This window comes from Rhinopithecus roxellana, chromosome 10 (assembly GCF_007565055.1).
Source record: "Rhinopithecus roxellana isolate Shanxi Qingling chromosome 10, ASM756505v1, whole genome shotgun sequence".
Classification (NCBI taxonomy): Eukaryota; Metazoa; Chordata; class Mammalia; order Primates; family Cercopithecidae; genus Rhinopithecus; species Rhinopithecus roxellana.
The window spans coordinates 115,888,720-115,914,104 of record NC_044558.1 but is presented as its reverse complement, the minus strand read 5'-3'; the positions used below and the strand labels follow the sequence as shown (position 1 = coordinate 115,914,104).

At 37.9% G+C, this 25,385-nt stretch overlaps 1 long non-coding RNA gene across 1 annotated transcript; it reads right to left on the bottom strand.

Moving 5' to 3' along the window:
• Positions 1-19,465: 19,465 nt before the first annotated feature.
• On the bottom strand, positions 19,466-24,121 carry LOC104662551. The gene is made up of 2 exons (XR_748008.2): positions 24,061-24,121; positions 19,466-19,818 (listed from the first exon to the last, which is right to left on the bottom strand). It is a non-coding gene; the product is annotated as an uncharacterized LOC104662551 (long non-coding RNA).
• Positions 24,122-25,385: the final 1,264 nt, after the last annotated feature.

Sequence of the window (25,385 nt, the reverse complement as noted above, 5' to 3'; positions counted from 1 at the left end):
AATCCAGACATGAAAAGATTTCGGCATATATTTTTTAAAACATCGGTCTTCAAAAGAAATTAGCTAGAAAAGCACTGACCCTCAATTACTTGGAAAAACAAACAGATATATTAGTCTGCATACGATTGAGAGATGTTTTATGTCTAAATATTGGATAAAAGAGCCAAGTGTCAACTCACAGAGGCAAGAGAAGTGAGGAAAGAGATAGATGACTTTTTTGCAGCACTAGAAGCAGTGAAGTGGTGGGTAAAAAGCTGTGTATATTGGTTGTTCTATTCACAGCTAGGAATATACACAGGGAAAACAAATCCAGATACACAAAGTTGCAACGGAGTCATTCCATTGGACCAAAACATGCCTTCACAGCCTTTATGACTTTAATATACCTTTGAGAATGTTAAAAACATTCCCATAGAGATTACTTTATCCTTTGAGGGCAGGACATGGAATGTAGTAACTTATTGGTTCATAGCCATAGCTACAATCCATGAGAAATTCTTTTCTGCACTTCTCATCTGCCCACATAATTCAGCATTCTGTTTAAACAGTCTCTCTCTATCCCCACTTGGAGAAGATCCTTGAGTCTTAGATTTGCCTTTGAAGCTTTCAAGCAAGTCATGTATTGAAAAGATTTACTGAATGCTGTATTAATCAGGACAATTTTGACTGCAAAAGACTGAAAGTCAGCCGTACTCTGGATGGGCGCTAGCAGGGCAGGCAGGTAGAAGTCACTTACTGGCTCAGGTTTGACTTTGACTGACTGGATTCAGCATTTCAAACATGTCTCTTCTTCTTTAGTTGTGCTTTCCACATGGCAAGCTGTGCATCTGCAAAATGACTTAGCAGCCCAGGGGAGCTATCTGGCCAGTTTAGTAATACTATCAAGAGTATTCTTTTTTCCTTGATACTTTCCGCAGCTGTGGCCTCCTTAGGTCCCACGTGCTCTCCAAACAACTACTGTAGCCGAAGGTTATGATTCTGTCATTTACCAGGTCCATCATCCCTTTGACACTGAATGGCTTCAGACCCTCCTGAAGAACATGTGCCAAGATTGGGGGTTGGTGATTTACCAAAGGAAAATCCTGTTGCTCTTATCAAAATAAGGACAACAATAATACTAGATGTCCTCCACAGTTACTTACAACGTTTGAGGCATTGTTTCGTCTCTGATTACTCTATTCCACAGTCACCTTGACACTAGCATTCTTCTCTGGATGGAAATCAATACAAACTTGGCCAGTAGCCCAAAGACCCTTAGAATCAAGGAGTTGGAATAGAACTTACTCTAGCTCCATCCTTTCAATTACCAACAATAGGACTGAGACCAACAGATGTTAAGTGACTTACCCAAAAGTATAAACTTAATCTATCAGGGCTGGGCTTAGGCTTCTACATCTTTTGACCTCCAGTCCTCAGTCTTCATCTTTACATTATGTGCAGTTACCACAAAACCACTGGCTAATTTGAGGGGATATGTTGGAATGGAGGCTGCCTATTGAAATTTTCATAGAATTAATGAATATTAAATGTGGGAGTAGATGGGACCTAGACAGCTCTGGGAGGCCAGACAGCACAAAGCACGTAAACCATCACATAACAAGAATCATCTGGTTCATATACGGCCATTAAGATAAGTATATTTCAGACATTTTATACCCCTGTGTCGCTTGCTCTGCATTCACAGTTCTTGAGAAAGTTTCCAGCCGAGCAAACTTAAATCATTTTCCCTCTCCTAGTTGTACTAGGCAGATGGAGAAAGAATCTTGGCCTTTGGCCTTCCAAAGGAGCTAAGTTGTTTACATCTGGATTTACCATTCTGTAAAAGCAACACAAACTGCAGGTGCAGGTGGTTCCCCAGAGGAAGCCGAGGTATACTGGGATATATGCTGGGGGCCCTCATTCCAACATATAAATGTCCTTTAAAAGGAAGTGTATGAAGAAATAAGAAAAATGTCTTTGGTATCCTTGTAGATCAAGAAATCAACACTGTCAACATAAAATAAGGAAGTACCTCCCCAGGAACGTGAGATGGACCGGCTTTGAATTCTTCCTCAAATTCCTTTCATTGGAATTCTAGGTGTGGCATTCAGCAATTCACGTCTAAACAGAGAGGACCAGCAAAAGCAAAGCTTAAATGAAACCACCCTATGCCCTCTTTTTTTTCTTAGAAGCCTTAAAATATTTTGCTTTGGCTACCAGAAAATTCTATTGAGCCCCTCTTTTAGTTACACACACATACACGCATGGAGTTGATAACACTACAGCAATAAGCAAAAAGCGTAATCAGACTGATAACACATCCTCCCATCTTAATAAACAGTGTACTCAAGTACAATATAAATCATTTGTTTTCACTCCATTTCCAGAGAGAAGATAACACACATCAGGATTACGCTCACTTCATTACACTGGAATGAATCTTTTCCTGTGCTTGATAATTGCCATTTCAAGGAGAATTCTTTTTTTTTTTTTTTCAATTGTGTGTGTGTGTGTGTGTGTGTGTGCATGCATGCACATGTGTGCTTCTTATAATAATTAAAGAGCTAAGTAATTAAGCAGCTGAATAAATTATAGAGAGAAAAGGAACAGAGCTTTGTTAAGCTATCTCACAAGGCTTACTACTGGTTACTTTTCTGAAGTTAAATCATATTAATGTATCACAAGCCACATGTTTCTAAATTCCTGTTGCATCACAGAAAATAGCATTCTGATAAAGGTACCATGCACCCCACACTGGTGTGTTCCTGAGGCAGCTGAAGGCTAGCAATTCCATAACCATAACCGCCTGATGTTAATATCCTAAGCCAGTCTTTAAAGGCTTCTTTGCTTGTCTGTCAGCTGCCCATCTCAGGGAACAGGCAGCATCCCACACCCTGGCAGCACAAGTGGATTTGTCAGCTCCAGCAAGTGCCACATCCAGCATTCTCTGGTGCAGCCTGTGCATACACATTGTTCTTTGGAGATCTTTGCTCTGGGTCTTCCGTTCCTTGAAGGCAACTACAGTTCCTATCATTACCAGACAAAACACTCAGGGAGTGAACACAGCCTTCTGGAAATTCAGATATCTCACAGAATTAATACAACTCCAAAGAATGGCTTTTTGAAGTAATAGGATACAAAATCCAAACTCTAAGTATTTAGCTGAAAAGGAGCTAAATACTGACCCTTTATTCATTGGGCCTCCAATTTTCATTCTGTACTACTAAAATATAAACATTTTTTTAAAAGTAAAATATTCATTTTCTTCTATAGTTACCATCTGTAGGGTGTTTTAAGAAGAAATTTCAGAAACACTATGAAGCAATCCAAGAAGAAAATGCATTGGGAAAACATGCAAGGAATTTATTTACTTTAGGAGCAAAAGTCTCGCTCAAAATTTTTTAAGTTTTGGAAATCGAATAAATAATTATTTAGTTTAGCTCAACAGAAAAACTATTGTCCAGTATATATTTTTTAACTTTTATTATAAGTTCAGGGGTACATGTGCAAGTTTGTTACATAGGTAAACTTGTATCATGGGGGTTTGTCATACAGATTATTTTATCACCCAGGTATTAAACCTAGTACCCACCAGTTATTTTTCCTGATCATCTCTCTCCTTCCACCTTCCATTCTTTGATAGACCCCATTGTCTCTTGTTTCCCTCTATGTGTCCATGTGTTCTCATCATTTATCTCCCACTTATAAGCAAGAACATGTGGTATTTGATTTTCTGTTCTTGCATTAGTTTGCTAAAGACAATGGTCTCCAGCTCCATCCATGTTCCTGGAAAGGCCATGATCTCATTCTTTTTAATGGCTTCATAGTATTCCATGATATGTGCCACATTTTCTTTATCCAGTCTGTCATCGATGGGAATTTAGGTAGATTCTATGTCTGTGCTATTGTGAATAGTGCTATAAATGAACATACACATTCATGTGTCTTTATGATAGAACAATTCATGTTCTTTTGGGCATCTACCCAGTAATGGGATTGCTGGGTTGAATGGTAGTTATATTTTTAGGTCTTTAAGGAATCACCACACTGTTTTCCACAACGGTCGAACAAATTTACAATCCCACCAATAGTGTATAAGCATTTCTTTTTCTCCACAACCTTGACAGCACCTTTTTTAAAAAAAATAATTTTTAATAATAGCCTTTATGATTGCTGTGAGATGGTATCTCATTGTGGTTTTGACTTGCATTTCTCTAATGATCAGTGATGGTGGGCTTTGTAAAATAGGCTTGTTGGCTGCATATGCATCTTTTGAAAAGTGTTACTGTCATTTACCACTTTTTAATGGGGTTCTTTTTTTTCCCTTGTAATTTTGTTTAAGTTCCTTATAGATGCTGGATATTAGACCTTTAAGAGAAGCATAGTTTGCAAAAATTTTCTCCCATTCTGTAGGTTGTCTGTTTACACTGTCGATAGTTTCTTTTGCTGTGCAGAAGCTCTTTAGTTCAATTAGATCCCATTTGTCAATTTTTACTTTTGTTGCAATTGCTTTTGTCTTCTTTGTCATGAAATCTTGCTCATTTCTATGTCTCAAATGGTATTGCCTAGGTTGTCTTCCAGAAATATTATAGTTTTGGGTTTAACATTTAAGTCTTTAATCCATCTTGAGTTGATTTTTGTATACGGTACAACGAAGTAGTCAGGTTTCAATCTCCTGTGTATGGCTAGCTAGTCATCCCAGCACCATTTATAGAATAGGAAGTCCTTTTCCCATTGCTTGTTTTTGTCAGCAGCTTTGTCAAAGATCAGATGGTTCTAGGTGGGTGGCCTTCTGTCTGGGCTCTCTATTCTGTTCCATTGGTCTATGTGTCTGTTTTTGTACCACTGCTATGCTGTTTTTGTTACTGTAGTCCTGTAGTATAGTTTGAAGTTGGGTAGCATGATGCCTCCCACTTTGTTCTTTTTCCTTAGGATTGCCTTGGCTATTCAAGCTGTTTTTGTTGTTGTTGTTGTTGTTGTTCCATACAAATTTTAAGATAGTTTTTTTCTAATTCTGTGAAAAATATCATTGGTAGTTGAATAGGAATAGCATTGAATGTATATATTGCTTTGGGCAGTATGGCCATTTTAACGATACTGATTCCTCTTATGCAAGAGCATGTAATGTTTTTCCATTTGTTCATGTCATCTCTGATTTCTCTGAGCAGTGTTTTGTAGATCTCCTTGTAGAGCTCTTTCACTTCTCTAGTTAGTTGTATTCTTAGGTATTTTATTTGTTTTGTGGCAATTGTGAATGGGATTGCATTCTTGATTTGGCTCTCAGCTTGGCTATTCTTGGTGCATAGGAAAGCTAGTTATTTTTGTATGTTGATTTTGTATCCTGAGAATTTACTGAAGTTGTTTATCAACTTGAGGAGCTTTAGGGCCAAGTCTATGGAATTTTCTAGGTAAAGGATCATGTCATCTGCAAACAGAGATAGTTTGACTTCCTCTCTTCCTATTTGGATGCCCTTCATTTCTTTCTCTTGCCTGATTGCTCTTGTCCAGTATATTTTAAACAGAGTAATACCCAGTATTTTTATTTTTGTTTCTTTAAAATCAACATACCTCAAACAAATGTAAAAGTGTTCCATATTTCCCCAAACCTGTTTGTCCTATCAACTTCTACCTAAGTTATAAAATCACCATACCTCAGTAATCCAGTATGAAAATCTCAAATCTATAAAATCCTCAAAAAAAAGTTCTTCATCTCGCTATCAAAAAGGTCATTGTTTTTTCAATTCTGCCTCCTTTGCATTCATTCCTCTCTTTCTATCTGTGGCTGTCAGTACTTTAATAAAGGCCCTTCTCATATGTCTCCTGTATTATAGTAATACCCCCCACACCACAAAAGCATCATACTGCCTCCAGTCTTTCCCATCTACAAAATTAATCCTCCACACTGCTTTCAGAGTGAGTTTTCCTAGAACACAGAATCACACCCGTCGCTTGCAGCTTGAAATCCTTACCACAGTATTCACACCTCTTGGTTTCCTAGCGCCAGGCAACCTATCCAATGTTATATTCACCTTTCCACCCACCAACTACACTTCACTAGGATGCAGTATTTCTTTCCTGAATATGCTATGTGTTCTGAAGCCTCTCTGTTTTTGCCTTGTAACAGGAAGAGTCTTACTGAGAAAGAAAAATTTGGACAGGAAAGTTTAATATAAAGAGTGATTAACTATAACAGAGGATTTGAGTTATAAAGGATTGGCTAGAAAAAAAGAAAAGTAAACTCTAAAGAATATAGAAATAGCAGCTATAAGGAGCAGCCATCACCTCCAGGACTGAGATAGAGCAACGAGGAAGCCCACCTCTGCCAAACCCTGAGATCCAGAATTTGTTGGAGAGTGCATGGCAATGAATCAGGGATGGCAGAGAAGTCATCATACTACAGAAATTTGCGGGAAATTCACTCCCTGGGACTTGCTGAGTAAGCCACTCACAAGAATATGTCTCACCAGAGGCACTGTGCTATGAAATTACCACATGGGATTGCTTTGGGGAGCTGCAGGTTTGTGGGTACTGCTGGCTACTGTGCTCTATAGAAGCTAAAAGCTGCAGACACTATGAGGGCACCTGTTCAGCCAACCCCCTGGAACTATGAAGCAAAATCTTTTCCCCTTCACAAAGTTTCTCTAGAATCTACTATTGACAAAGTTTAATGTCATTCCAGCTGACAATGGAAAATTATCAACGCACCCATTTTGTTGCTATAAGCAACAAATTGTGAACAGGCTACAATGTATGAACACAGACCCAAGAGGCAATAATTCAGTAACTGGCATATGTGCTTATCTTTCTCTCAGCATGGAATACCCTTACCTTATTGTCTCATTAAAGTGTTTCCTCTTTGCTAAATAAAGCCTTTCCCCGCCATCACACTGTGATCCCAAACAAAATTAAACAATTCTTTGGAATGTTGTCCATATCATTAAAGCAAATTGAATCAAAATTCATTTATGTTACTCTCTCTTACTATTTACTTTTTTATGTGAGATTTTCAAGGACAGGAGCTGTGACTTATGCATCTAAGTGTCACAGCCTCTCACATAAGATCCAAAATCAGAGCAAGCACTCCATAAATTTCACAGTACAAAAGAAAATAGAGGAACTAGAAATTGCCAAACAATAAAAAGAGTTTCAGTTGCTATTCATCACTCCTTTTAGTCAGATGAACCCAGAGATCTCACATATTTTTGTCCTTTATCAGCCAAGGCCCAGGGAGGTCAAGTAACTCATAAAATATTATATAACTAGTCAGTGGCAAATTAAAGACTGCAACCCAATTGACAGATAGGACCTCAATTCCAAGGGTTTCTTCATCCTTTCATAACATTTTCTACTAGGAAATAAAATTCACATACTATATTATACTTGGATTTTTATTTCTCCGTAATTGGTGATTTAAGTTGCCAGATTTATATCAATAACTTATTCATCTTCTTGATATTCAAAAATGGGATCATGAAATAGGAAACATATAGATCAAGTCCCTACATACTCCATGCTCTGTTCTACAGATTGGCTCATCACTTTTTCCTGTGTTTGTAATTCTTCCCACACCTTTTCATCTGTCTTCATTAAGGCTCTCTATAGTTGAAATACTAGACACACATTAACTCTAGCTTAATTAATGGAGATAAAGTAAGTCTCATAATGCAGTGAAAATAAAATATGAAAAAAATATAAAGACCATTAACACTCTGTGTGTGTGTCTCTTCTCTTTTCTTTTCATCTACACTTCTTACATATTCTTCACTCTTCTCTTTACATCTAACCAGCCTTCCCTGCCTCTCTATCTTCATGACAAAATAATAACAAAGTTGTCCTGAACTCCCAAGTTAACATTTTCTAAAAGGATCAGGACCTGCCACTATCTGCCTGGGATTTTGAAATTGCAACTCTAAATCTCAGGAGGACAAAACTGATTGGATCGTTTTGGATCAGGATATCAATTCAAATCCAATCAACTCTAGATGGTGGGCTAATGTGGAGGTCTGTTCTGTCTACCTGTCAACACACATATAAATGCAAAACAAGTGTCATCTGACGGAATAGAAAAGATACCAGTCTGACAGAAGGAGGCTGTGATCTAAGTCAGAACTTTTGTGTTTACTCTATTTTACTATTGAAATCCTATATCGTTTTCAGGCCCAGTTTAAGTGCCTAAAATGATCCCCAGTAACCAGTCTGCCTGAATCTAGGAAACAAAATTAGCTAGTTCTGGTTGTTGTGCCTCTGTTATAAGATTCAATTCATTCTGCAAATTATTATATATTTTCACCTACATATCTATCTTTTCCAACCATTTGAGTTGTCTTTTTATTCCCCAAAGTACTTAGAATAATACCATTAGATAGTATGTGTGACATAGTATCAATTGCCCACTGAAAGGGTCTCTGAGCACATATGATGGATTAACTACTTTAACAATTAACTTAACTACTACTTTAACATTAACTACTTTAACAATTACTTATTGAGCATATACTATGTTCTAAACCCTATGGTAGATACATATACACACACAGTGATGAACAAAACAGTTCACCTGTATGAAGTTCTTTCTCTACTGTAAAGTTTAAACTATCAAAAGGCTTTAAGATGGCTTACTAGAGACATCTGACACTCGCCTCCTCCACAAAAAAGAACAAAAATAGCAAGTAGCTAATCACACTTTAAATAGAGCATCTAAGAAAGAACACTGGAATTCAAGAGAGAAATGACAGGAAACACCTGAAGCACAGAAGGAGCAGGAGTCAAGGCAGCCAGCTCAGCCAAGATTGACTGGAAGCCAGGAGAGGCTCCCCAGTGCAGGCAAAGGGTAAGTGAGAGATTCCCAGTGGTCTGCCTTCCCACTGTGGACTCCTGCAATGTTGCCACTAGAAAATCCCTTGACGGTTCTGAGAATAGCATAGGGACCTTCTTGGAACCTGCATGATGGCATTGCTCCAGAGAGGGCTCTTATGCCAGATCCCATGCACCCCGAGTTCTAGGCAGCTGCAGCATGGCACCATTTTGAGAGCCCAGCCCGCCCTATACTGCATCCTGCCCTGAAGCCCAACAGCCTTGCATCTCCATATTCCTGGAGCCTCAGTTACATCCCCGCTATGTTCATCCAGAGGTCTGCACAGCACAACACCAGTCAGACCCAGCAGAGCAGCAGGATCCCCAGGACTCTAGCAAACACAGTGTCCTGCACCATGGGGAATGGATGGTACAGTGTGCTGGGGAGGCTGCTCCTGGGACAAAGGGAGCCAAATCACATACTCCTTGGACTCGGATAATCACCCACCTGGGATTACTACCACAGAAAGCAATCCAAACCCACCCCAGCAGCAGTGTGATGCTGTACACACACTCTGAGGATAGGCTCTACTGTCACCCAACTGAAATGCTGCTACTGCTGCTGGGGACCAAAGTGCACATCACTGGCAGCGACCCACCTTCCTCACTAGCAGGACTGCTGTTATCCACTGGCATGTACCCTGAGAACTAGTTTACCCTACTGCTGATGCTTCCACTGGGGGCTAAAGAGCACACCCCACAGAGTGTGAGAATTGTCTGCCCATGGCTACAGTCATGGTTAGCAACTCTGCTCCCCTTCCCCAAGTAGCAGGACTATAGGTAATTTGCATGCTCTCTGAGAACAGACTGCCCCTACATTCCACCAATGCTGCTGCAGCCACATAAGCACTCTGCAGAGGAGCCTCAGATCACCCCAATCTCCCACCCACAGCCAGCATCCAAATGCACCACCAATGAGCCTAAGGAAAGGCCTTCTCAGCCTGGTACTGCTCTCCGTCCAGTATCCAAGCACATGACACAAGGGCTTAGGGATTGCACTGTTCTGTCCACCACCACTGGCATCTGTTCATTCCTCCTAGGGACCTGAGAATGTGTTCACCCAACCTGCCACTACTGTCACAGCAAGCTACTGTCACTCACATGTGCCACCTAGAGAATGGCACACTCAGCAGACTGTAGCTACTGCTAACACAAACATCTGCTGCTTCAGACCCCAAGGGTTGACTCACCACCACTACTTCCATCTCTTTATACCACACACATTATGCAGGGGAACAAAGACCTGCCATCTGCCCAGCCCACCACCAGCATCCCAGAAAGCTAGAAGGCTAAGAATTGGCCCATTTGTACCCACTAAAACTCTGTATGCTGACTAGGGGCCCAAGGTCACACATGCATAGGCCACCACTGTCACCAATGGGGCCCGAAGACTGGCCCACTTTGCATCTTCATCCTCAGCAAAACCCCACCACAGCCTCCACTAACAACTGCAGCATAAGCCACTAAGAAAATCACAAGCACCACTGACATTGTTTACAGCCAAAGAAATCATACAGAGACTACACTACTGCATGTACCCAGAATTAAAGATAAAATGTCCTATCCAACCAACACCATAGATACATCTCCAGGAAAAACATTTCCCATGAAAACTATCCTTAAAATTTGTAGAAGCAACTAAGACACCAGATATCAATGTAGGGACTCAAGAAACACAAAAAAGAAACAAAGAGAATTAAAATTCCATAGGAACACAACAATTATTCAGCAATAGATTCTAAAGAAAAAATAATTTTATGAAATCCCAGGAAAAGAATTCAAAATAATGATATTAAAAAAGCTCTGTGATATACAGAAAAACAAAACAGAAAAACAATACAAAGAAATCAGATTAAAAATTCAGGACATGAGTGAGAAATTTATCAGAGAGATAGATATCATTAAAGAAACCAGAAATACGATATCTATCTTAGAGCTGAAGAATTCAGTGAATGAAACAAGAAATTCATTTGAGAGTTTCAGCAATAGACAAGACTAAGCAGAAGAAAGAACCTCAGAACTTGAAGACAGTCTTTGGAAATAACTCTGTAAAACTAAAAACAAACAAACAAAAAACACCTCAAAACATACAAAAAAAAGAATCAAAATGTATGAAAAAGCCTATGTGACATATGGGATACTATAAAGCAACTAAATATGTAAATTTTGGATGTTTCAGAAGGTGAAGAGACCAAAGTCATGGAAAACCTATTTAATAAAATGACAACTGAAAACATCCCAAGTCTAGCAAAAGATTTAAATATTCAGATACAGGAAGCTCAGAGATCTCCAAATAGATGCAACCCAAAAAGTTACATTTTGTCCTTTCCCTGACACACTATAATCAAGTTGTCAGAAGTCAGGTGAAGAGAGAATTATGAAAATAGCAAGAGAAATGTGTCTAGTCATTTATTAGGGAAACCCCATCAGACTAACATCAGATATCTCAGCAGAAACCTTACACGCCAGCAGTGCTGGGGAAAAAAAAAAAAAAAAGGCCTACTAACCAAGAATACTATACCCAGAAACATTTATCCTTCATAAATAAAGGAGAAATAAAGTCTTTCTCAGACGAGCAAAAACTGAGGTAATTCATTACTCCTAGACCCTACAATATATGCTTCAGGGAGTCCTACACCTGAAAGTGAAAGGACAGATCAATATCATGAAAATCCACCAAAGCATAGAATGTACCGCCAAAGCAAACACACAAAAGAAGAAAAGAAAGGACATAAATATTACCACCACAGAAAATGACCAAACCACAATGAAGAGAAATAAAGAAACAAAGAATAGAGAAAACAACCATCAAATCAACAACAAAATAATGGGAATAAGTGCTCATCTACCAATAATAACCTTGAATGTAAATGAATTTTCCACTTAAAAGGCACAGACTGGCTGAATGGATTTTTTTTATTGACCCAACTATATGCTGCCTATAAAAAACTCACTTCTCTGTGAAGACACATAAGACTCAAAGTAAAAGGATGGAAAAAGATACTCCATTAAAATGGAAATTAAAAGCAAGCAGGATTAGCTTTACTTATATCAGATAAAACAGACTTTAAGTCAAAAACAGTAAAAAAAAAAAAAAAAAAAAAAGACAAAAGCTCATTACATAATGATAAAGTAACCAATTCATTAAGAAGATGTAACAATTCTAAGTATAAAATGCACCCAACATGGAGCACCCATATTCATAAAGCAAATATTACTGCATCTAAAGAAAGAGATATATTTCAATACAGTAACAGTCAGTGACTTCCACACCACACTCTCAGCATTAGACAGATTATCTAGAAAGAAAATAAACAAGGAAACATCAGACTTAAATTAGACTTTAGATCAAATGTACCTAATAGACATTTATAGAAAATTTTATCCAAAAACTAAAAATAAATATTCCTCCAATTGGCACATAGAACACTGTCCAGGATTTATCATATGTTAGACCACAAACAAATCTTAAATAAAAAAGAGAGAAGACACAAATAAACAAAATCAAAACAAAAAAGGACATATAAAAACTCATGCCAGCCAGGCTCAGTGGCTCACGCCTGTAATCCCAGCACTTTGGGAGGCTGAGACAGGCAGATCATGAGGTCAGGAGATTGAGACCATCCTGGCTAACACGGTGAAGCCCCATCTCTACTAAAAATACAAAAAAAATCGCCAGGCATGGTGGCAGGCACCTGTAGTCCCAGCTACTTGGGAGGCTGAGGCAGGAGAATGGCGTGAACCCAGGAGGTGGAGCTTGCAGTGAGCTAAGATTGTACCACTGCACTCCAGCCTGGGCGACAGAGCAAGATTCTGTCTCAAAAAAAAAAAAAAAAAAAAAAAAAAAAAAAAATATATATATATATATATATATATATATGTATGTATTTACACACACACACACACACACACATATATATATACACACACAGTGACATGACTATTATGAAAAACTATATTCCAGTAAACTGGAAAACCTAGAGGAAATGAGTGAGTTCCTGAACACATATAACCTACCAAGGTTGAATCAGGAATAAAAAGAAAACCTGAACAGCCCAACAACTAGTAGCAAGATTGAATCAGTATCAAAAAGTCTCTCAACGAAGAAAAGCCCAGGACCAGATGGCTTCACCACCTAATTCTTCCATGCTTTTTAAGAAGTAAAATAAATTCTCCTCAAACTATTCCTAAAAATTGAAGAGGAGGAAATTCTCCCTAACTCATTCTATGAGGTTAACATCATCCTGATACCAAAACCAGAAAAGGACACAACAACAACAAAACTATAGACTAGTATCCCTGATGAACAGAGATGCAAAAAATCCTCAACAAATTATTAGCAAACCAAATCCAATAGCACATCAAAAAGATAATACTCCATGATCAAGTTGGATTTCATTGTTGATTCAAGGATGGTTCAACATATGCAAATCAATAAATTTGGTACCTCACATCAACAGAATGAAAGACAAAAACTATATGATCATCTCAATAGATGCAGAAAAAGCACTTGGTAAAATCCAGCATCACTTCCTGATTAATAAAAGCAACTCTCAACAAACTAGGTATAGAACAAACATAACCCAACATACTAAAGGTAACATAGGCTGGGGTAGTGGCCCATGCCTGTATTCCCAGCACTTTGGGAGGCCGAGGTGGGTGGATCACCTGAGGTCAGGAGTTCAAGACCAGCCTGACCAACATGAAGAAACCCCATATCTACTAAAAATTCAACATTAGCCGGGCATGGTGGCACATGCCTGTAATCCCAGCTACTCGGGAGGCTGAGGTAGAAGAATCGCTTGAACTCAGGAGGTGGAGGTTGCGGTAAGTTGAGGCTGCACCATTGCACTCCGGCCTAGGCAACAAGAGCTAAACTCCATCTCCAAAAAGAATAAAAAATTTAAAAACTAAAAAAATAAAGGTAACATATAACAAACTCACAGCTAACATCATACTAAATAGTGAGGTAACATATAACAAACTCACAGCTAAAATCATACTAAATGGGGAAAAGCTAAAAGGTTTTCCTCTAAAGACTGGAACAAGACAGAATGCCCACTTTCACCATTCCTATTCGACATGGTACCACAGGTCCTAGCCCGAGCTATCAGGCAAGAAAAAGGAATAAAAGGCATCCAAATTAGAAAAGAGGAAGTAAAACTGTTCCTATTTTTAGATGACATGATCTTATATTTAGAAAAAAACTAAAAATATTCAAGCAAAACTCTTAGATTTGATAAATTCAGTAAAGTTGCAGGATAAAATATTCACATGTAAGAATCAGTAAGGCTTCTATATACTAAAAATAAAATTGCTGAAAAATAAATCGAGAAAGTCATCACATTTACAATAGCTACAAAATTCACCTATGAGTAAATTTAATCCAGAAAGTTAAATAACTCTACAAGGAAAACTATAAAACCCTAAAGAAACAAAATTGAGGATAACATAAACAAATGGAAATACATCCCATGGTTATGGATAGAAAGAACGAATAACGGTGAAATAACCACACTACCCAAAGCAATTTACAGACTCAATGCAATTCCTATCAAACACCAACATCGTTCTTTACAGAAATAGAAAAAACACTCCTAAATCTGTAGGGAACCAAAAGAGAGTCTGAATAGCCAAAGAAACATTAAGCAAAAAGAATAAAGCTGGAGGCATCACACTACCTCACTTCAAAATATAGGTCTAGTAAGCAAAACAGTATGTGTATGTCCATTCCTACACTGCTATGAAGAACCACCTGAGACGGGTAATCTATAAACAAAAGAGGTTTAATTAACTCAAAGTTCCACAGGGGACATGGCTGGGGAGGACTCAGGAAACTTACAATGATGGCGGAAGGCAAAGAGGAAGCAAGTATGTCTTACCATGGTAGAACAGGAGAGAGGGAGTGAAGTGGGAGGTGCTACACACTTTTAAACAGCCAGATCTCGTGAGAACTCATTTACTATCACAAGAACAGAAAGGGCAAAGTCCACACCCATGATTCAATCACCTCACACATGGCCCCTCATCCAACATGTGGGGATTATAATTTGACATAAGATTTGGGTAGAAACAGAGCCAAACCATATCAGTATGATAGTGATATAAAAGTAGACACAGAGACCAATGGAACAGAACAGAGAACCCAGATAAAAATGCACATAGTTACAGCTAACTGATCTTCAACACAGCCACCAAGAATATACCCTGAGGAGCAGACATCCTCTTCAATAAATAGTCAATAAATAGTGCTAGGAAAACTGGACAACCATATGCAGAAGAATGAAGTTGGACCCCTATCTCTCACCATGTGCAAAAATCAACTCAAAGTGAATTAAAAACCTAAAGGTGAGATATAAAACTATAAAACTACTAGAAAAACAAAACAGGAGAAAAACTATAGGTCATTGGTTTAGGTAAAAATGGGTACATCAAAATCTCACAAATCACCACTAAAGAACTTGCTTATGTAACCAAACGCCATCTGTTCCCCAAAAACCTACGGAAATAAAAAATTAAAAATAAATAATAAAAATAAAAGATTTTATGGGAAATATTTCAAAAGCACAAACCACAGAAACAAAAAAATAGACAAATTGGACTATATTAAACTAAAAAGATTCTGCACAGCAAAGAAAACAATCCACAGAATGAAGAGTCAGCCAATTGAATGAGAGAAAATATTTGCAAACTATTCATCTGACAGGAGACTAATTTCCGTTATATACAAAAAACTCTCACAAATCGACATCAAAAAACACTAATAAACATACTAGAAAGTGGGCAAAGGAATATGAATAAACAATTCTCAAAAGAAGGCATACAAATGGCCAACAGGTATATGAAAAAATGCTCAACATCAGTAGTTATTAGGGAAATGCAAATTAAAACTACACTGAGGTATCACCTTACCCCAGTAAGAATGGTTATTAACAATACAAAACAACAGATGCTGCTTAGGATATAGAGAAAACAAAAGTCCTTTGTACTGTTGATAGGAATGTAAATTAGTACCACACTATGGAATATAGTATGAAGATTTCTTTAAAAATTAAAAGTAGAACTATCATACCCAGCAATTCCACTACTGGATATATATCAATGCAATTATTGTATATAAAATCATATATTATATAATAAATTATTATTTCAAAGTGGTACCTGCACCCCCATGTTTATTTCAGCACTATTCATAACAGCCAAGATATGGAATCAACCTAAGTGTTAAACAATAAATGAATGAATAAAGAAAATATAGTATATACACAATGAAATCCTACTTGGCCAAAAAAAAAAAAAAAAAAAAAAATGAAATCCTGTCATTTGCAGTAACATGGATGGAACTGGAGGTCCTTAATAAGTGAAATACACCAGGCACAGAAAGACAAATATCACATGTTCTCACTCATATGTGGGAGCTTAAATAGTTGATCTTCATGGAGGTAGAGAGTAGAATGCTAGATACTAGAGGCTGGGAAGGGTGTGTGTTGTGGTAGTCGGGGAGGGTGATAAGGAGATTTTGGTTAATGGGCAAAGATACATAGTTAGGTAGAAGTAATAAGTTCCAATGTTCAACAGAAGAGTCGAGTGACTATAAGTAACAACAATGTATTGTATATTTCAAAATAGCTAGAAGTGAGGATTTGAAATCTTCCCAACACATAGAAATGATAAATACTTGAGGTGATGGATATCTTAAATACCTTGAGTTGATGATTACACGTTACATGCATGTAACAAAATACCAAATGTACACCATGACAATGTACAAATATAATCAACAAAATAGTAATTCCCCAAATAATAAACAATCATAAGTAAATATAAAGTTACAAACTATGGTTAGTTTTTTTGTTTTTTGAGACAGGGTCTTGCTCTGTCATCCAAGCTGCAGTGCAGTGACACAATCAAGGCTCCTTGCAATGTTGACCCCCCGGGCTCTACAGGCATGCACCACCATGTCTGGCTAATTTTTTGCATTTTTTGTAGAGATGGGGTTGTGTCATGTTGCCCAGGCTGGTCTCAAACTCCTGGGCTCATGTGATCCACCTGACTCAGCCTCCCAAAGTGCTAGGATTATAGGCATGCACCTGGCCTTATGATTAGCTTTATCAAGAAAATATATGGTAACTTGTCATTACAATGAAGGGACCTAAGTTACATTAAACTGGTCAGAGAAGTCCTCTCTGAGTAATGATATATCATTCCTGAGGTAAGAGATGGCTAGAAATTTGCAGTTGACTAGTGGCAGTGGGCAGAGCAGGAGGAGTACTGAATGAAATTTTACTAGAAAAAGAATATGTTTGAAGGCCCCAGATGGAAAGAAATTTGGCGTATCTCAAGAATGGCAAAAGGTCAGTGTGCCTACAAAGAAAACAGCAATCAGATAAGTGAAGCAAAGTTTAGCTGGACAAGTATGGCAAAATCAGCTTATACAGGACAATGCTTTGTATTTGATTCCGCACAGCATAAGAGTGCTACCGGGTGCTTTGAACAAGCCAGAACTATGATTCATATTTGAATTCTTAAAAGTGAACTCTGAATTCAGATTGGAAAATGGATTGTAAATTGGACATGCTGCAAAAATAGAAGCAAAATTTGAGAAGTTCTATAAGGAAGGTGGCACATATATTTTGAGTCTCTGCAGAGATTTTTCTCTATTCACACTGATAAATTTCTCTTTCCACTTTCACCTTCAGGATCCCTATTATTCTGTTATGGTTTGAATTTTTGTCTTCTCTGAAGTTCACATTGAAACTTAATCCCCAATGTAACAGTATTAAGAAGTAAGGCCTTCAAGAGGTGATTAGGTCATGAAGGCTCTGCCCTCATGAATGGATTAATCCATTCATGGATTCATGGACTAATGGGTTCATGTATTAATGGATTATCATGGGAGTGGGTTAGTTATCATGAGAGTGGGTTTGTTGTAAAATAGATTTTGTTTCCCTATCATATACTCCCTCACCGTGGATGCCCTGCACCACCTCAGGACTCCACAGAGAGTCCCCACAAGCAAGAAGGCCTTCACCAGATACAGTCCCTAGAACCTGGACTTCCCACCCTACAGAACAGTAAGAAATAAATGTATTTTTTAAACAATTACCCAGTCTGTGGTATTCAATTATAGCAACAGAAAGTGGACTAAGACATACTGTCAAAGGCTGCTTTTTTTCTCTTCCTTGTGCCTGAACTGCGGATTTTTCTTCTTAGCATTCCTCTCTCTCTCCTATTTTCTCCTATGCCAATTATCTGTCCTTTTAAATGACAATTTCCATATTTCTCTCTTTGGCTTTGGAATTTTAGTCAACTTTAATTTGTTCAAAAACTTTCTTATTGATTATCTGCTTTTATGGATTATGATAATGCCCAAGTACAACTGGTCATTGGAACTTTTTCAAACTAAAGATTTCTTAGCTCTACTTCCAAAGATTCTGAATCACAGACTGGTGGTGAGTCTCAGACATTTATAATTTTAAATAGGTCATTTATGTTTGAGAACCTCTGTTATTAGACTATTATCAAATTCATATCATAAGAATTTCATTCTAAAATTGTTCTAACATGGCAGGTTTCCAAAGGCCACTCCAAAGGTATTTTGGTTGTGTAGATTTAGAAATCACAATCCAACCTTTTTTCAAAGATTTGTCTCAGGCTAGCAACATCCTTTCTATTAGTAACAGTATCTCATTAGTTATATACCTGTCCTCAATAAAAGAGAACTGTCTCTTAGATCTAAGATTACATCATGGATTTTTCCAGATCTTGCAGCCACGTTTTATTAACAATTTGATACCAGTTGCACATAATCCCAGCAGGAGCAATAGCATTTTGATACTGTTTCATGTTAGGAAAAAAAATGCCTGATTTCTTGCTACTCACTCACTTATAAGGTAGATATCAGGTCATATGAGAGAACTGAAGGATATAAGCTTCTGTGATCTTCCTACAAACAAAAAGCAAAAGCAAATTCAAAAACCCTGAGCTCCCGAACTTCCAGTCTTCTGTCTCTTGCCCAGAGCCGTACTACCTCCCACATTGCACATGTTGTAAACTTTATGTGGCCCATCTGTTAAGGAGTTTGTTTTCCAAATTTGCAGGGGCTTGGCGCTTCTGTACTGAGTACCAGAACTAAATGTGACACCGATTTTTACCTTTTTAATAGTTTTAAATTGCATGGGGCTGGTGTTGAAAAGGGTCAGGGAAACAGAAGAAATACAGAAGCAGTAAGGCAACAGTTAAACATCATAGCTTGGGCAAACCCATACTTAACATCCGCCATGATGACAGCAGTAGCAGTGCTAGGGATATACTGAGTATTCAGGTTCAGTTGTGGGCTGAATGTGGGCACAGCTTGGCATTTGAAATTAGGCAGATTCAGACTATGATGTTTCCTCACAGTTAATGCAGAGACCATAGATAATAATTATGTTGCTGAGCCTACAGTGAATTTTTACGACTGATCCTCTTTTAAACTGGCAAAATAAGAGGATAATGTCTCCAGCACTAACAAGTTGGCAGGGAAGTAGCTGGCAACCCCTCCCACTAATGTTCCATCTGTGCGAACCTTCAGTATGATCCAGGATATTGTTTCCCCACACAGGTTGTGCCTGCAGTGTAATCAAGACAGAGAGACCAAGCATAGATATCTTTATTGTTTTTGAAAATGACTGCCATTGGAGGGTGAGCAGAGCCTGGGATTGAGTGCTAATGCTGTTATGTCCTTCTAAGAAGTATCCATGCAGTGATGTCGACAGGAAAATAACCGTTTCTAAGCACTGGCTTGTTGTCCAAGTGACATAAAAGTCACAGAACAAGAAGAACAGTTCCTTTCATTTTAGAAAAGCCTTTTGTTTCTTTTCCTGGAAACTTGGAAAATTGTTTTTGTTTAAAAATATCTTTTCTGTTGATTGCGAACACAGTGCATGTTACTTTCCCAGCCTTGACGCTCCTCCAGCATCCCCAGGCTCTGGATCAGATTTTGCTCTAAAAGCTCAGGGGAGAAGAAAGAAAGGCTTGTGAATGCAAAGAGGGTGCACAAACCAGCTGAGGCAAATCCTGACTCCAGTCCCTGAAATGATGTCTGTCATTGTACACTTCTCATGCCACCCAAGAAGTGTCCCCTGATGTTTCAGGCAGCTGTCACATCTGCCTCCTCTGAGGTCCTAAATATTTGTTTGATATTTAAAATGTACTGCCTTGTGTTGGAATTATTGTACTTCATGGCTTATTTGTTTCTCCTTTCATATAGTTCACCGTGCCTGAAATAGGGCCTCATTGGACATACTTTTGTATCATGACTAAATAAGCAAATTCGAAGCCATCCCTGTTGAAGACCATGCACAGGGAAGCACCCTCAGGTTACTCACTAACGTAGGGAGGCACATTGCCATTGCTCACCTCACCTCAGTGGTGAACTCTCTATGGAATACCATGTAATAATAACTAATATGCTATTATTTTAAAATGCCAGTGTGCTTTTATGTGCTGGTTCTCGGCACTTTATATGATTAATACATTTAATTCTCACCATAGGAAGTAACTATTGTTGTCATCTCCATTTTACAGATGAGAAGACAAAGGTACAAAAGAGTTTAAATTTTTTTAAGATCTTACAACTAGTAGGTGGTGGTGTTAGCTAGCATGTGATCTGTCTTCAAAACCCAAATTCTTAAGCACTCCACACACTGTCTCTGGATGGGAGTCCTAAACGTCTATGAGGGACATGAATCCTGTTATATCATTTTTTCAGTATCTCTAAGATCTTATACAAGACAGAAATACAGAGGAGGCAAAGGAGGTTTTAATTATCTGCTTTTTCATGTGTTTTCCTTCATGGAATTCACTTTGAATACATTTTAAGGGTTTGAAGAAGCTCAGGAAATTATTTCTTTCTATCTTCTCTTTAGTTCATACGCTTAACTCCTACCCAACATTTGTTCACTCCCTTCCTCCTCCTCTAAACAAAGCAGAAGCAAAGAAAAATATTAATGCTACAAAAAACATTTGCAATGATCTATGCAACCCTTTCTCTGGAAGTTTCCATCATTATCGGATTCACCTAACAATTCCTATTCATCCAAACGTGGTCTCAATGGAGTTTTTCTTTACCTGTAGGCAGCTTAGTTGCCTCCCACTGTCCTTTGTTCATAGCCACATCAGAGTGACAGTCTTTTTAGAAGACTGGTGTTTATGCAGTATTCCTAGTTCTGTACATTACAGTGGGCACTTACAGTTTATGTTTTAAATGAATTAGTGAATCCAATACAAAGCCCTCATTTTATAGAGGAGGAAACTGCCGTGAAATTGGAAATGTAAAGTGGCTGATCACAGTCATATATCTAGTCAGTAGAAAAGCTGACCTCAAGTCAGCTACATTTTCCATTGCAAGACCTAGGTTGTCCTTCATAGTCTAAATCAAACCTGAGTTTCTTCATGCCTGAAAATCATAGCCCAGCAATAATAGGTATCTTCTTTATATTTTATAATGCTTATAATCTGTAGCACTCATTTAGCTCTGGGTGCATATGTGTGTATTTTACTTTTCTCTACCTAGATTATAATTATTTTAAAGTTAGAATTGTGCCCTATCTTTTCTTTTCCATTCACAATGCTTTGGTTTCTTGAGTGTTTGAGCTTCTAAAATTAGGAGTTGATCATCTCATTCACTTTTTCCATTTCTATCATCACCTCTAACTATAGTCCCAAGTACATCCTCAAGTGCCAGTCTTGTTTCCAGCTGTTTGAATAGGCCCATGTCTCCATATCTCCCTTGGAACCTGAAAAATACTCTGGACCACTAGCAACTGTCATAAAACTAAAATAAGGCCATTCTGAGATTGGGTAAAGTGGACTTATATTTTTTCCCTTAGAAGATCTCTGCGGAACTGCAGGGAATAATTATCATGCAAGAAGACTTTTTTTTTTTTTTTTTTTTTTTTGGTGTGCAAGTTACAAAGACTCATCACAGAGATTATCTTGAGTGATGGTGTGTGGAAGTGCAAGCAGACCTCAGAAGGCCTGGAGACAGATCAAAAATCCAGTAGCTACTCTTTCTATCATTCTCTCTCTCTCTCTCTCTCTCTCTCTCTCTCTCTCTCTCTCTCTCTCTATTACTCTCTCTCAACCTACCTCTACCTTTCTCTCTTAAACTCTCTCTCTGTCAAGGAACACATGTCTTTCTTTCTTCTATATGGCTGCTTTATCATTCTCTCTCTCCATACCTGTTGTCTCTGCCTCTCTATGTACATACAGGACAGCCATTGCCTTATAACTTCCAAGTATACTCATATAAGTCACGGATGTCTCTAAATCCCAAATTCCAAGATCCTGAAAGAGCCAATATGATTGCACCAACTTGGTTCAGATGTCCTATCCACTGTCCACTCAGTTATGGCCAGGAGTCATGGTCACTGAGAATAGATGAGTTTCTACCATTTGACATGGCCTCTGCTAGACACCATGGAGAAACATACAGGTGATAAAAGTGAAAATGCTACCTTCAGAAATTTAATAATAGATTACACAGTAAGATCTAGAATAACATATTTTTAATAGCTTGTATTATCTTTCCCACTATGAAAGAAGACAGGAAGGGCCATCATTATTTGGTCAGAAAAATGGACGAAAGACTATTATTTTCTTCTTCAATATTTCACCATTATACATACCTCAAAATTTCTATTGAAGCCCTCTGCTTTCTTATTCAAGCTAACCCCTTCACTGAGGATGGAGAAAATAGGGGAAAGATGTATAACTTCTTCAAGGTCCTTGTAATGTTAGGAATGTAGTATCCATCTTCTAGGGCCTACCATGATTGCTGGACCCGTTAGCATGCACCAACATTCCAAACAACCAACTAAATGAAGGGAGTAAGAAAGAAACGTTCCCCTTTTTTGAATAGCACTTACGAGAGGTGCCACTCAATATTTCTTGTTTATGTAATTGGTCAGAACTATTCATATGGCCCATACAGATGCAAAATAGGTGGATACATGTAATTCTTTTACTGGGCAACATTGTGCTCAGCTAAGAATCAGGAATCCATTTGCTTATAAAAGAGAAGAGCAGAATGGGTCTATTATAGTTCAGTAACCTCTACCACAACCTTCAGTTCCTGTCCTCAATCTATTTCTCTTATCCATAGTTTTTGATCCTGGTGACAATCTTTCCTGCCTCTTTTCAGTCTTATCTTCCTTTGAATATTGTGATACTGAACTATGCCAATACTTTTTATTATCTGGTTACTTTATAACTTTCCTTGATTTCTCAATTTCCTCCTGCCCTCTAAGGATAGGTGTCCCAAAGACGACTCTGCCATTTCCTCTTTGCGTCTGCTTTCATCCACTCCCACCATTTAAACCATCAGCATTATTTTCTAGCTTGCTCTCTCTCTGTCTCTCTCTCTCTCTTCCCCACCCCAACTTCCAGGAAGCTATTTTAGATCACTCGCTGGTCATTTTTAATTAAAAGCCCAACATCTCCCAAAAATCTATTGAGGTATCAGAAGTACATTTATATTCAAAATGTAATGCAGAAAACTTTCAACAGGTAAACTTGCTCTGATTCCCTATATCAGATAAGTTTGCTTATTCCATACCTACATCACACCCTGCAGTTCTTAGGTCCTACAATAATTATTAAAGTTAACTACTTGAAGAAAGATTTGTTCCATGTCTCTATTTCCTAGTATACTAGGTCTTGAGAACAATAAAAATATGTCTCTTGTTATAGCACTGCATCTCCAATGACTTGCACAGTGCTTTGCAGAAAGTAATAATGAAGAATAGCAAATGGACGAGCAAATGAATGAATAAATATATCATTTGGTTGCCTTTCCGGGGTTCTCATAGGGTGAAATTATCTTGGTCCTCAATGTATTATCTTAGTTTTTAAGCAGACTAAGAATGAGTTTGTGCTCATTGGTGGAATCAACTGCCACATTCTTAAGATCGATATCTACCAAACAATTTTCCAAGACAGACACAAACACCAGAGTGTGCAGAAGAGTTTTGTCAGCCTGTCTAGTATTGGAAAACCTACATGAAAAGTCAAATTATATTTAGAAAGTTCATTGGCGATCAAAGAATCAGAACAAAATGGCGTAGTCAGGTGATTTAAAATTTAGTGTAGTTGGGCCCAGATATGCTGACATTTCTATGTTCATAATAAGGGTAATTTTGATCATAGGGGCAAAACACTTGAAATACGTGACTTATTCTTACTCACTCTTCCATAGTTTTTAAGAGTATAATAGATCTGAATTTAAATTCCAGCTCTATGTGACCTTTTCTTCTCAGTCTTCTGTTTCCTCCTGTGGAAAAAAAACAAAAAATCAATACCTGTTGTAAGGATTAATAAGATAATTATATAAAATATTTAGCATAGTTCCTGGCATTTAGTGAGTCCTCAATCAATAAAGGATATTATTTCCACCCTCTAGGCTTCCATAGATAATCAATGTTTTTTAATTAACAGATTTATTTTTGTTATTTAAATTTTTTTGTCCTTCCAACTTTTATTTTAGGTTCAGGGGGTACATATGCAGGTTTGTTACATGGTTAAATTGAACAACCCAGGGTTTTGGGTTACAGATTATTTCACCACCAAGGTAATAACCATAGTACCTGATAGGTAGTTTTTTGATCTCTATCTTCCTCCCACCCTCTACTTTCGCAGAGTCTACTGTTCTCTTCTTTGTGTTCATGTGTGCTCAATATTTAGCTCCCACTTATCAGTGAGAACAAACAGTAGTTGGTTTTCTGTTCCTATAATAATGTGCTTAGGACAATGACCTCTGGCTCCAAGCATGTTGCTGCAAAGGACATGATCTTGTTCCTTTTTATGGCTTTTTAGTATTTCATCACGTATGTATACCACATTTTCTTTATCCAGTTAGATATACCAAGTTATATCCGAGTCCTATGGGTCAGGAAACCCATTTTTATATCTTTATCATGATTCATTGTGTGTTGATTTAATAGTTTAACTCTCAGAGGTTCTTCTTATCCAAAGCTCAGATGTCTCCAGTAATCATCAGCCTATTGTTTAAAAAAGCCACATTAATAATACAGAAATTTCCCCCTTCTCTACAGTTTTTCTGTTTACAGTTTCATTATTCCATAGCCAACTGTGGTACCAAAATATTAAATAGAAAATTCCAGAAATAAGTAACTCATAATTCTTAAATTGCTTGTCATTCTGAGTAGCATGATGAAATCTTGTGCTAAACCACTCCATTCTACCCAGGATGTGAATCATCCTTTGCCCAGGATATCCATGCTGTCTGTGCCACTCACCTGTTAGTCATCAATATTATCTGCTCCTGACATGCAACCATCAACATTGTCATGGCTTGATAATCCAGGATCACCAGAAGCAGATGATCCTCTTTCTGATGTATGTCAGAAGGTCAATACTGTAGTAGCCTAATGCTGCATCACAGTGCCTATGTCATTCACTTCACTTCATATCATCATGGAGATATTTCATCATTTCACATCACCGCAAGAAGAAGGATGAGTACAGTCCAACAAGATATTTTGAGAGAGAGA